Below are 13,362 nucleotides of genomic sequence, written 5' to 3' on the forward strand. Positions count from 1 at the left end.
TGTCTGTCTGTCTGAAGATCGATCTTCTCGAGAACCACTGCGAATCAGAAGTCAAACGAGATACCGATCAATTCGAAATTTTCCAAAGAAAACAATAGGACCAATCTCATAATTATACGACTTTAATTAGCGGAGATATTTATTAAAACGTTAATTAACATAACGCTATTCAGGAATTTTTATTTCTTTCCTGTTGCCATTTTGCATATGGGTGAGCAAATAAAATTCTAATAATTGTGTCAAAAGAGATTTTTTTGGCTGCTGTCCAAATCTTAAAACAACGTTTCCATCTAGAATTTCATTTTTAATTAGTTTAAAATTGGTTGCTCTATTCGGACATTTATCGTCTGCCCTTTCTTATTTTTTCACATTCAACGTTCTTAACTCTTTTCAGCATATGAAAACTGTTTCTTTAGTAATGTTTATTGATTGAAGTGTAAGTTTATCATTCACTGGCTTCATATTTGGGTACATTTAGGATGTGCGACTAATCATGTTTATTTAGTTGGACTTTTTTCCGTCACATGGGTGAGTTTTCGAATTGTAATAAATCTCTTTTTCCTTCCTGTTTCGATTTTTCCAATACAGTTTGTATCGTTAAAAGAACACGTTAAATTAAGATTGTTTGGATTTCTTTAAGTGAAACAGAGTTGAACAAAAAAGATTGTTTTTAAGGATTTTAACTAAAGCTTAATTGGAATCTGATGGCTTGATATTAAATTAATGCTTATTGGTATTTAATAAGTCTTGGTGCTTTAGTTTCACGTAATCAACAAAAAAGTATGTGTCATTTTATGTAAAAAGCTGATTGTAATTGTACATAAATATTTCAGATATATTCTATCAGATGTAATTCAGTTTAAAGTGAGCACATATTATAGTTGAGAATGCATATATTTTCATCTTTTGTGCTAATTGAAAATACTCATAACTTGTATTATTGATAAATATGATTAACGTTAAAGAGGTTTTTGCCAAAAATATGCTCTACTGGTGTTTTGCAAACCTTGCATTACGCGTAATTATTTACTCCTTAGCGCTTTAAAAACTGATATCAGAATAATACAAAAACATCAATTGAACAGCTCTTTCATTTTTTAAGTAGCCCGTGCAACGCCGGGCACGCAGGCTAGTTTCAACTAAAATGTGTTCTATCACAATTCTTGTTACCTCCCTCCCTCCCCCTTCTTACAAACTATCACAATTTCGCGAAGTCCACCCCCCTTCTCCCCTTCCGACCATGACATCATTTGTTAACGACCCCTTATAAAAATTAATATTGTCGAAATCTTTTCCCTCGCTGCTGTTAAATTATTTTATTTATTAAGATTCCCCACACCTAGTGTAAAATACTTATTTTAAAATTAGGTTTTACCATTAGTAACTCAGTCGAACCTCGTTAATTTAAACACGCTTAACGCAAATTACTGCCTAGAAGAACTACATTTGGGATCCCCGTCCGATTGCATTTACACACAATGCTGTTTGCAGGTTTTCGGATAAGACGAACAACGGCTAAGACGAATTAATTTCAAAGCGCCCTTTGGGTTAGTTTTTACGCGATTTGATTGTTTACGATATTAAACAAACAGAAGAAAGGATAAACTGATCGTTTTCATTAGGATACGTGAAAGATTAAAAAATATCTTGTTCTATTTTTGTCTTCAATTTTCAAGTTGTGATCTTTTTGCATAAGACATTTTGGGTAGTGTTACTATGGCCATCGTTGCATTCTTCTTTTCGCTACGTTCTGCTTGATGAGAAGACAAAATCTATGACATCGCTAAAGCAATAAAGGAAATGAAGAAAGTGGGGCGAAAGATGTCCCAACAGTTTTTGCTTGTACGAGATGTGTGCCAGGGATGATTGTGTTCCGGTATTTTACCGAATTTCCGGTATTTTCGGACGTATTTCCGGTATTTTTATGTCCGAAAATACCGGAATTATGTTTTTTTTTTGTTATGCTTTTATCTCCCTACCTCCACATTTTTTTAAAAATTATATAATACTCATCAAATATACCTGCAAGTGCCTTAAGATGGACACCTATCCCTTAAGGTGGACAAATGTCAAAATTAGTTTAACACCAACTTGTAACTTTGTAATCCATTAAAAATTTAATCAAATGTACACACAATATTTTGACTCAGAACTATTTAATACTATGGCAAAGGTGCAATTAAGTAATAGGGACCAAAGACCCCCCCCCCCCCCGTTCTCGCTTTGAAACTTTCAGGTATTTTTTGATGAACTCACAATCACCCCTGGATGTGTCATAATCCGCCATGGAACAAAGTACTAGTAGTAGAGTTGCAGACTTAAAGAAAAAATGACCGACTCCGACTCTTTTCCCAAAGATCCGTCAGACTCCGAATCCTCGACTCCTACTCCTCAAACCTGTTGCTGGCAGTACGATCTTTAAAAAATGTGGCCCATTCTATGAAAAAGTCAACCTCACGTAACGATTCATATACAGTAAAAACCCTCTAATGCGGACACTAATGGGACAATTTTTTTTGTCCGCAATAGAGGGGTGTCCGCAGGACAGGGGTTTAATAATATTATTTGCCTTGGAATCGGGGAATTAAAAATTGTCCGCATAAGAGGGGCGTCCGCATTTGAGGGGTGTCCGTTCGGAGGAGCTTCACTGTATTTCATTAAAAAGTAACAATTTTAAACTGTAATGACGAAATTTTTTGCGAAAGAAATCACACATAAGTTTGAAATTTGTTAAGCAGCAAAAATTTGTTCATTAATAGTAAAAAGTATTATTTTTAATGAAATATATGAGGCGTTACGTGCGGGACAAAATAACCGTTTTCCGAGGAATGAATCTACTGTCTTTTCTGTATCTACTAAACTTCACTTAGAGTTGAATTTAGTAAATTGCTTCTTACCATTTGAGTGAAAATGATGTTACAGCATACAGCAGGATCTCGGATTCGATTGATTGTATCTACAACAATCCTTTTTTCAATTTCTCTTGCTAATGATTAAGTAGTGAAACTTAATTGTACGCGAAGACTCAAAGCAATCTTGTCCTTAAGGCAAAAAATTTAAAATTCAGAAAAAGTAGCCCTTTCTAGTAAAGAACGGCAACTTGGTTCGTTTCTTGTTCGTTTGATGTCATTTCGTTCTTCGTCTCAAATTTAATTAAGGATCGTGAACTGAATTTCAAAATCGAAGCTTTCGTAGGCTGGAGAATTGCTTCTTTCCTGCTATGCTTCCTTCCGATTCAGTCTCCATGGGAACGAATTACGCTTTATCAATTCTAAAGCCATTTTGCTCCATTTGATTAAGCCACTCGAAATCGAAAGAGGTGTGGACTATCTTAAGGCTATCAAACTTTTTATTTTGGCGTTTTTATTAAAGGCGAACTAAAAGCTATGAGATTTCTTCAAAACTCAAATTTGTATTTAATGTGAGTTACCCGTTAGACAATAAAATAATGAAAGGGCTCTGAGAAATTGAGGAATGATCAATATTTTTTAGCTTTTTGTGGATCATTAATTTTCGGCATTCATAATTTGCGCACACATCATAAATAATTGCTTGCATTAAAACTTTTCTTTCTTCCTCTTCATCCTTTTTTATTTCGTTTTACCAAATTGTAAAACAAAATAACACAGTTGGATCTTGTTCAACATTAAGCGTATGCAATAGTATAAAATTTAATATGAGATGTTGGATTATATCTTTTCTCTCTCTTTCTCTAACGTGGAATTCTTAAGATTTTGTATTGCTCTTAGAATTTTGTCTTATTTATTTATTTATTTATTTATTATTATTATTATTATTTTGAATTATTTGAGTCACCTTTAAAAAATATTACTTGCAATGATAAAAACTGTCCTGGTAAAAAACTCAAATATTTTCTCTATGCATCAGATTTTTTCCTCCTCTTGAAATGAATTACCCACTCGTAATGTAGGAATAAAATCAAAATAAAATGAAAGGCATTCTTTTCGTTTGTACTAAATAAGAACAGTATTGGATACAGTTCTGTATTTATTCAATTTATGACAAAAGCGAAATTTTAACAATTTTTTATTTCTTCAATTGAAGTAAATTGTTCCTACCATTTGAAAAAAACTTTCCGTTTTCTGTACAATATTTAATTATGCATAATATCATGCGGTATGGGGCATATATATGGAGGTATGTTGTCAATTTCAAGGTGGATATTACTGAGGTTTTCTCTAATCATACGTTTCTAACCCTCGAAAGTACTATAAACGGCCACCATAGCGTTTCCCAATGTGCCAATTATTTCAAGTAGTTATTATTTCGTTTTATTGATACTACTTCAAATATTTTGGCGTGCAGTGGCGGATTTACAGATTTGAGCGGGCCCGCAGCAATGCATTATGGGGAGGCGTTTAGAAATGAACAGAACAACAAGCAATATTTTTCATGTGCCCTTTTGAATCTCCTTCGAAGCCCTTATATCGTGGGTGACCCCAACAATTGCGACAAGGTAAATCCTCCACTGTCGGCCAGTTTCGGCAATTATTCTCTGTATGTTAAGTAACGTTTTCATTAAACCTTGAATAGCTGCCAAATACATCTTAATTAATTTTTCGTAATTTTGTTTGCGTTTATCCAGCGCTATTTAGTAATCCCTTACATTTTTTTGATCTTTTAAATCACACGTGGGATTTAAATATTCCGAATGTAAATAAACATTTTTAAATGATCATGGTATTTATACAAGCATCTACTTAGCTTCAGATTACTTACAATTCAAGGAATTGAAAGTCGTTGAAACCATTAAAACCGCCAAGTTTCTTTTCTCTTTTTAGCTCGTTCTTAGTTAATTTATTCATTGCAGTTTTTCATTTTTAATCTACAACAGCAGTACACAGCTTTTTTGTTCTCGCGTTCCGCATCGCATTTAGAGCACACACGAACCGCACCAAAGAAAGTATTGGAAATTAATGTACGTTTCTTTGATAATATCGCTTTAGCTGATAAGTTGCAGGCGGGGATGAACCTGCCCATTCATGTGTTCACATCATTTGATTCCGATTTTTAAATTACTTTTAACGAACCATTCACAAAAGTTCGACTCAAGTTGAGTATCACTGATCTGGAACTATAATACCGCAGAAGAAAATTATTCCAAGTACCGCGAATACAAATGTCTGTATATTTTGTCCGCAATGGTCTTGCTGGTTTAAAGCTATTTTGTTTTTCTATTTTCTTTAATATAAGCATGTATCAATTTCCTTATTAACCTATCATCTACCAAAAATATTAAGTAGACAATGAGTATAATATTTTTTTTTTCATAAATACTTAAACATCAGATATACAAATGAATCTCATTACAGTTCATATAATATATGAATAGGTATCCTATATTTGTTACTCCATTAGTAATTGTTTTCAATTTGAACTTTCAAAAAGAAAAGAAAAGCAAATCAAGTGCAGAGAAACAACTTTTCGAACTACGAACGGCTCATTCATAATCCCTGAAAATACAACGTAGCTTCTTTAACCGTAACTGATCTAAACATAAAATAGTCGTGTGATCAGGAAAACAGAAATGAATGAATAACAACCAGCCTTGGCTGTCAACACGGAATGTCTCTCCTGTTAATAATGTCTGATTTGTATCAATATTGTTCCAGATGAAACACTCATTCGTTTTAGTGGAAGACAAATTGATTTGTCAAACATGAGCTAACAGACGTGACCTTTCTCTCAGAATAAAATATTGGGTTGCTTATTTCATTTGTTGTCAGCATTTATTTATGTATGCCTTTTTGAAGCACGAAAAGCTATTATTTTTTAAATTCAAACTTAAATGTCATTACTTTTAATATTAATATTGCTGTAGTGTAGAGTCTGTTTTATTATGAAAACTGCGTTTATTGGAGTGAGAAGCAATCTTGAAAAATTTCATGTACTTGAACATTCGTGTTTGAATCTCTTTAGTACACTACAAAAAGAGTAATCGAGAATTATATTTTGCAGTTTTCAAAGTGAGAGAAAGCCCCCCCCCCCCCCCTTCCCTCTTTTTTCACTTATGTTTGTGAAAGCTGTGATTTTTTTTGAGAAAACTTCATTGATGCTAAATTTATTAATGCGCAGATTAGATAAGTCGAACAAGAAATAAATAAACATAGAAATGATCCTGTAGGAATAATAATCGGTCACAAAATTGAGCATGAAAATCGGTGGTTTAAAGAAAAATCTTTATGCCAAAAAGTATTAGCCTTTTTTTATTTTTATTTATTTATTTATTTATTTATTTATTTTTTTGCAGCGTTTATTTTGATGATAGTGTATCTTTTACACCATTTGTCATTGCAAAAAGATACGCAATTAAAATTCGCGAATGTATTAAATTAAAAAGCTACATTTTTTAACTAAGCAAAGTAATAATTAGCTAGCGAAGTTTTTAGCAAGTAAATGTACCCAATTTCATTCTTTCAGGTACACACTTTTGTGGACGGAAAGGCGTGCGATTACCAAAAGCTTGAACTAAAGCTCAATTTGTTTCTCGTCTAATTGCGAGACAGAACATTTAATTCCAGAGAGCATGAATTAAAATTAACTATTCATTGTAACGTCCTAAGATCAAAAATTATTCACTTCCGATCACTGGCGCGATTAGAATTATTTTTCCTGCACCTCCGTGGAGATGGTGCATTAAGTCCGTACTTGTTATCATACTAGGACACCTGGTAGCAGAATTTTTTCAGTAGTCTGAGATGGTGGAATTTTGTTAGTTATAAAATGATGAAAATAAACTTGTGAGTCATTTTTTCCTCTTTGTATTTCGTTTAACGCACATCCACCCAAAAATTCTGTTTCAGAAAACTAATCACGTTAGAGAAAATTCTGAATTGGAGATGTCATTTGTTTGCTCACCTGTTTCTCTGGGGGGTATACAAACAAATTATACTAGTTTTAACTGATTTGAATCTGAGCCTAGATATAATCACCCTCCAAATTGTAGCCCAGTTTTATACTATATTTTGGTTACCGTAAAAGCGAACTAGTTTGGCCCAGATTTTGGAATTTTTCTCATTCTTTTCTCAATATTTTTATGACTATTTATATTTCCAAGCTGGGGAAACTATTTTTATGTATCTAGAGACCTCTAAATTTAATTTTTGAATAGTGATCATTTTATTTCCAAGTATTTTTGCCCTTTATTATTGTTTTTTATTTGGGCCAATGCTACCCTTGCGTTTGGGTTACTTTGGCTCAAAGTGGTTTTCCCTATTTAATATCATTGCAGAACTAACTAAGAGACAAAGGAAGACGTGTGCTCATAGGGAAAAATATTTATTTGAAAGAAAAATGCATTTTACAAGAAGTTTGAGTCACACATATGTTGTTGTCTCAGAAATTACCGACGGAGAACAGTCTCTTTTTCATCAGTTTTGGAGGTTGAATAATTTTATTAAGGTAACACCATTCGTAAAACAAAGGATCCTAAATTTTTCTGTCACTTCCAAAACTTTTTGGTGCGTTCCATTGCTCTCAACATTCGCTCCTTCTTCTCTCGCATGAACAGCTATCTTTGGCGACCTGAGCTCATTCCATTCTACAATAATAAATTCCGTAAACTTTCCAACAAATTTAACAGTATTCGTAAGAAGTAGATGCAACTGGGTAAACCTTTTTCTAAACCTCCTGCAACTTTTAATTCCTCTTCATCTTCCATAATGAAAGCCATGTAACTGAGCCCTAATGAATTGAGTCCACAATCTCTCTTTATCCGTTGCAGAATTCCAGGTTTTTTCTTGTGTTTTGCCTGTTTAGAGTCTTAATTTTAGCTATTCTTTACTTTTCCAAATCTCTCGGTGGATTTTTTTTCTAGTTTTTGTGCTGTGCCAAAGTAGGTCGTAATTTTTAAGTTAAGAGATATGTTGTCATTGTCAAATTAAAAAAAAAAAAAAAAAAACTTAACAGGAATGAGAAGTACACTTATACTACGGCATAGAGTATTAAATAGTGCTCCTAAATAGGTACTTAAAACACTCTTAGCTGGTGTAAAACTGCTTCTACGCGGAGAAGTTTGAGAGGTTATGAAGGCATATGTTAGCACAAGGAACGCAGAACCTCTAGTTTTGCTTCTTAAGCAGAGCTATAGATCTTCTTGGTATACATAATTCAGTGCTTGGGGATGCTCTCTAGTGGAATCTGTCAAAATATGTTGAAAAATATTGCGCCCTGAAGGTTGACAGAGGACGTTGTGTCTTTTTCTCCATTTGGGCCAAAGCAGGACCGTAAGACCAAAGTAGCCCGCTTTTACGATACAGTTAATAGTTCTTCAGTGATGCCTCAAAATCAGGGTTCGAAAATCGAAACTAGAATTTAAAAGTTTGGCATCATAAGCACTTAGTTTTTTTGTTTTATTGGCTCAAATGTTCTGTTTAGGCGTCATTTTAGAACAATTTACGTAGATTAGGCAAAGTTTTCTGCATATTATATGAATCTATTCTGCACAATATATAAAGTTGTTGAGAAATAACGACTGGACTTAAACTTATGAGCATCAAATTTTTATTTATTTATTTACTTATTTTTTTGAAGTTTGGAAAAGACGGCTGAATGTTATATCGTTTGTTGCAAAATACGACTAGCGGCTGCTTATTTCGAACCCTGCGCAAATGAACATCCACTGTATCATGCACGCTAATCGCTATTAGAATCTTTTCTTACGCATATTTTGCTTACAATAAAATGTGTCTCACCGACTAATTGTCGTAGGTTAATATCAAATTTAAAAAAAAAGCTTTTAACAACAGCTGCTGAAGTGAATGTGTAGAACTGTAGTAAAATACCAAATCACACGTAGAAATTGCTACTGACCCTACTACTACTTACTACTCATTCATTCATGCATCGATACTCCAACAGGTGGTACTCGCACCTTCAGTAGGCATTCTCACACTCATTCAAGGAACGCCGGAGGGTCATTTGCCTCCCCACTACTTCTTCCATCTGTGTTCAAGCGTGGGCGTCCCCAAGCACGAACTGAAGTCACGTGTGCTTTACTTTTTGTGGTTTTCTTTTGTTTCTTCTAAAATACTCCTGTCGGTGCAATTAAGATTAGCTGCGTTATTTGTGGTGAATTGTTATTAATTTTTTTTTTCGTCTCATGATTAAGCATTTTTTTTCTCTTGATGATGTTGGTATCGCTTCAAAATCTTTTGATGAACGTTTTTGAATAACCTTTGCCTGATGCGTGAAACTGATGGGAGGTTAATTTTTTCCCTAATCTTCACTCGTTTACCAAAACACCATTTAATAACTGAGCATAATACTAGCGCTACATACAATATTTATTGATAAATTGTTGTCTGGTGTTCCATTAGTAGACCTACACAGCGCAAATATCAAGCTGAAGTTTTTATATTAATACAAACTGAAACGTTGATGGAATGATGAAAAAATGACCCTTGTAAGTTGACCACCTGTCTAAGTTGACCGTTTTTTTTTTTTTTTCAAGTACAGAAAAAGTCCTAGTATATCATCTACAGTAATGCACCGCAAGTGGAACACATGTTTCACTGTGTGTTATTTACATTAAACAAGATCTTTTAGCATCTGTGTATTAACAAAATAAAAATATCTTTGAGGAGAGCAAAGTGTTGATCTCATGTTCTCACGAGGAATTTCGTTTCTCACAGAAGACACACATTCGATGAACCACGAGATTGTGATACAATTTCAATTTCTGCGTCTTCTTCGCCTGTACTGACGATTACACCTCTTTTTGTTGATCTAAAAATTTTGTAACTAATACATGAAATGTCCCATTATTTTTAACTAGAAAGTCGCCCGTCAAAGTATGACGAGTGAAAATTGCATCTACATTTTAACGAAGTAATTGCCTATTTAGTGATATTTCGATTGTTGAAATTGTCACCCTAACTCCAGTGAATGAACCCAAACTCCAGTAGGTATCGTTCATTGTTGACCGCTTTTTCGTTTCTTCATTCCCCTGAAATGACAGTCTTACCAGTAAAACAGTTAAGTTACCGGATCCTGTTCATCCTCGCCAAAATAAAGACTTTCCCTGCATGTTAAACATTACCAAAACATATTGTCAAATTATCATGCCGTGGCGCGAGTTTCATTGTTGAAACTCGCGGGTTACTCGATCATCGGCTAGTATTTATATGAGGATGCCTTTTACCTGAAAGCTTTCATTTTATGATTGAAGCAAAAACTCATTTTTAAAATTAGTTTACTTGTTCTGCTCGAAGGAATTAGTTGTCATGAACGGTTCGTTCGGAACTTTAAAAAAATATTCATGTAAATGCAGTTTGCCCTCAGAAATAGTTGGTGTTGAATAAAATTCAACAACAAAAATTAAAGATATACAATGGCTCCCAAAAGTGTTCGTACACCTACAACTTTCAATGAAATAGGTCATTATCCATTGGTTAGAATTAATATTTCGGAATAGGTATTTTATTATAAGATCTATGATCTATTTTTAACAAACCTACATGAAAATTTTTAATAAAATAATAAAACTTATTTTTTTAAAAATCAAAAACCAAAAAGTGCCGGAAATTTTATCTCACAAAAGTCTTCGTACACTTTGAAAGAATGTCAAAAAATTAGTAAATAATCTAACTTTTTACTAAGTTATTATTTAGTGGAATATCATGCAGTATCAACAGCAGCTTTTAAACGACTGGGAATAGATTTCATTGCGTTTTCTTTCTTTTTTTTTTTTTTTTTTGCGCAATTTCTGAGTAAGTGCTCAACCACACTTCTAGTCTTACTGTTTCTAGCTCTATTTTCGTTTCGAAACCGTATTTTCGTAACCAAGCCTCCAGATATCTCTAAATATGTTACATAAAGTTCAAATCTGGAGATTGAAGGGGTATTTTCTAAACTTTAGGACAATTTTCGAGGCACTAGACGCAAACGTTGAAAACCGTGTGCTTCTTATCGTTATCTTAATAAAAAGACAAAATTGTTTCCGATAACCAAATTTTCAGTTATTTAATGAAGAATCAAATTTATTAGTTATCATAAGAACTATGAATATTGAAAAACTTGTCTCTAGAGGCCGCGGATTTCCATAATTTTCAAATCTCCCCCCCCCCCCCCCGCCCTCCTTTTGAGCTATCACGAATTGCTTATTATCTTCACTTGACCAAAGTTGATGTTGCTCTGATTTTTCAAATTTCCAAGGCGATGGATTTTTAAAAAAAAATATTTGTATTTATTTAAAGAGCAAAATTTTCGTCGTCATAGTTAACAAATCGTATGCCCTTTGATTTTATTCATTTTTTTTCAGGGCTTAACTCAATCAGACTTTACATTAACTAAATGGGTTTTTTGTGTAAAATTACATTCTTTTAGGAAAAATACATAGACATTGATGAACGTAAACAGCAAAACTTCATCCAAATACAAAATTTCCAGATTACTTATTCTCATCATTTGAGATTGATAAGAAATAAAAATATTTGACGTAAAACGCTGTAAGTAATCTCTGCGATGAGTGTACTGCTGGATATCGGCCATAAAATCTTTATCTTTATTACTGCATCCTAATCACCATTCGTTTTTTAGGATATGCTTCGTGATACCTATTCTGAATTTCAACAGTCGTAATATGACGGGTGCAAAACTCCATTTCATTACATTTGTAGAAACAAGAAACCCAACGAGTAGGGTCCTATCGCAATTCGTGATTGCGAAAAACATAATTTGAGTTCGAGACATCAATATTCAAATGGATGCTGGATGTTTTGTTTTTTTTTCCCCTTCTTCGTCTTACTTTTTTCTTACAAAAAGGATTTGGGACCTTGGAAATTTAAAGATTTTCCTCAAGTGAAAGATTTACATATCATTAAACTCGTCACGAAAATCGGAATAATTATCAAATAAATATCCCTCGCCATTTTTCATGTCTTCTTCAACATACAAGATCATCAGAGTTGCTAACTACTTAAGATTTTTAATGTTCAATCATAAAATTTTTCATCCAAGTTCTATTTCGCAAAATTATCTGTTGCGAAAAGAAAATTTTTGCATAAGGCTTTGAGGCCCTAAGCTTGTTTTGAAAAGCCTTAACGAGAAAAATACCATACTCTTCGCATCAGCTATGCATTATTAAATGTGAGTTAACAATGGAATCAGATAAAACCTAATTTTAGCTGCTTGCTTAGGTCACGACGCCACATTGCTCTAGTGTTCCAGCAGCACGTTAAGTACCAACTACAAGTGATAATCGCGTGAACACTTTGGCCCCCATCTCAAAGGCGATCTGGCCGTCATTCAAGAAGAACATATGATTCGAAAATGACAACTTAACCTTGCGCTTCCTCTTGATGAATGGTTTTGGGTTTCTATCAACACGAGCTGGCATCATGAAATGCTATTCAAATGTAATGGACTTGTAATTCAATCCGAGGCACACTTTCTGTGCGGTGTGTGCTACCGAACTGCCTTCTGCGTATTTCAATGATAATTTCATTAAAAAACTTTTCGTTCGTTAGGATTATTCTTTATTAATTGCTCTTGGAACTGGGTTGTAAACAGAGATACTCTGGCTGGATCTAAGGAAAACAAGCCGGGACCCTTGCCACGGGTGACAACTTCTGGGAGATGGCAAATTCACCCTATTTCTGCGGGGTTTTTTCATTGAAACTCAATTATAAAACTGGAAAGAAGGTGAGTTTAAGCGGCAATTTCAAAATTGCCCCTGCTCTGATTACTTCGGAATAAAAAATCTTTGCATTAGTAGGGCTACTAAATATTCGTCGCCATTAACCTTTTATCTAGGGTTGGGGTGTATTCAATCTTCTACACTTTGGGGAATCCTTTCATTTAACTGTTTTAATGAAGAGACTTCTTGATCAAAGAGCAGAAAAAGTAGTGTATCAAAGTTTTATCTTACTCAAATTTACAAAAGTATTGTTGCACCTTGATATTAAAATCACCGTCATCATCAACAACAAACAGCATTAACACGACATTTCCTTGTGGACCCTGGCCTTCCCCAGAAGCTTTTACCATTCCAGAAATTGACCTCCTGTTCTTTACTGTTAGAATTGTACTCCCTGTTAAGTCCTCATCTAGGCATCCACTCCATCTTTTCTTTAGTCTTCCTCTTAATCTTCCACAAATAGGAGTTGCGTTATTAAAGGCCTTCAACGCAGGGCCTTTTATCACAACACAAATATCTTAACGAGATGATAATGAATATTGAGTAAGCTAGTAGGGCTTTTTAAGAGTAAAATTCTACTAAAGTTTTATCTCTTAGAATAAGCAAATAAATTGTGATCGCTTGTGGAACCCCTATCAAAGTGAAAGGTAAGCCTCCGCGAACCCAGGTGGAAGACCTGTGAGCTCGGGTTGAATCTCTATTAT

This window comes from Uloborus diversus, chromosome 2, assembly GCF_026930045.1.
Source record: "Uloborus diversus isolate 005 chromosome 2, Udiv.v.3.1, whole genome shotgun sequence".
Classification (NCBI taxonomy): Eukaryota; Metazoa; Arthropoda; class Arachnida; order Araneae; family Uloboridae; genus Uloborus; species Uloborus diversus.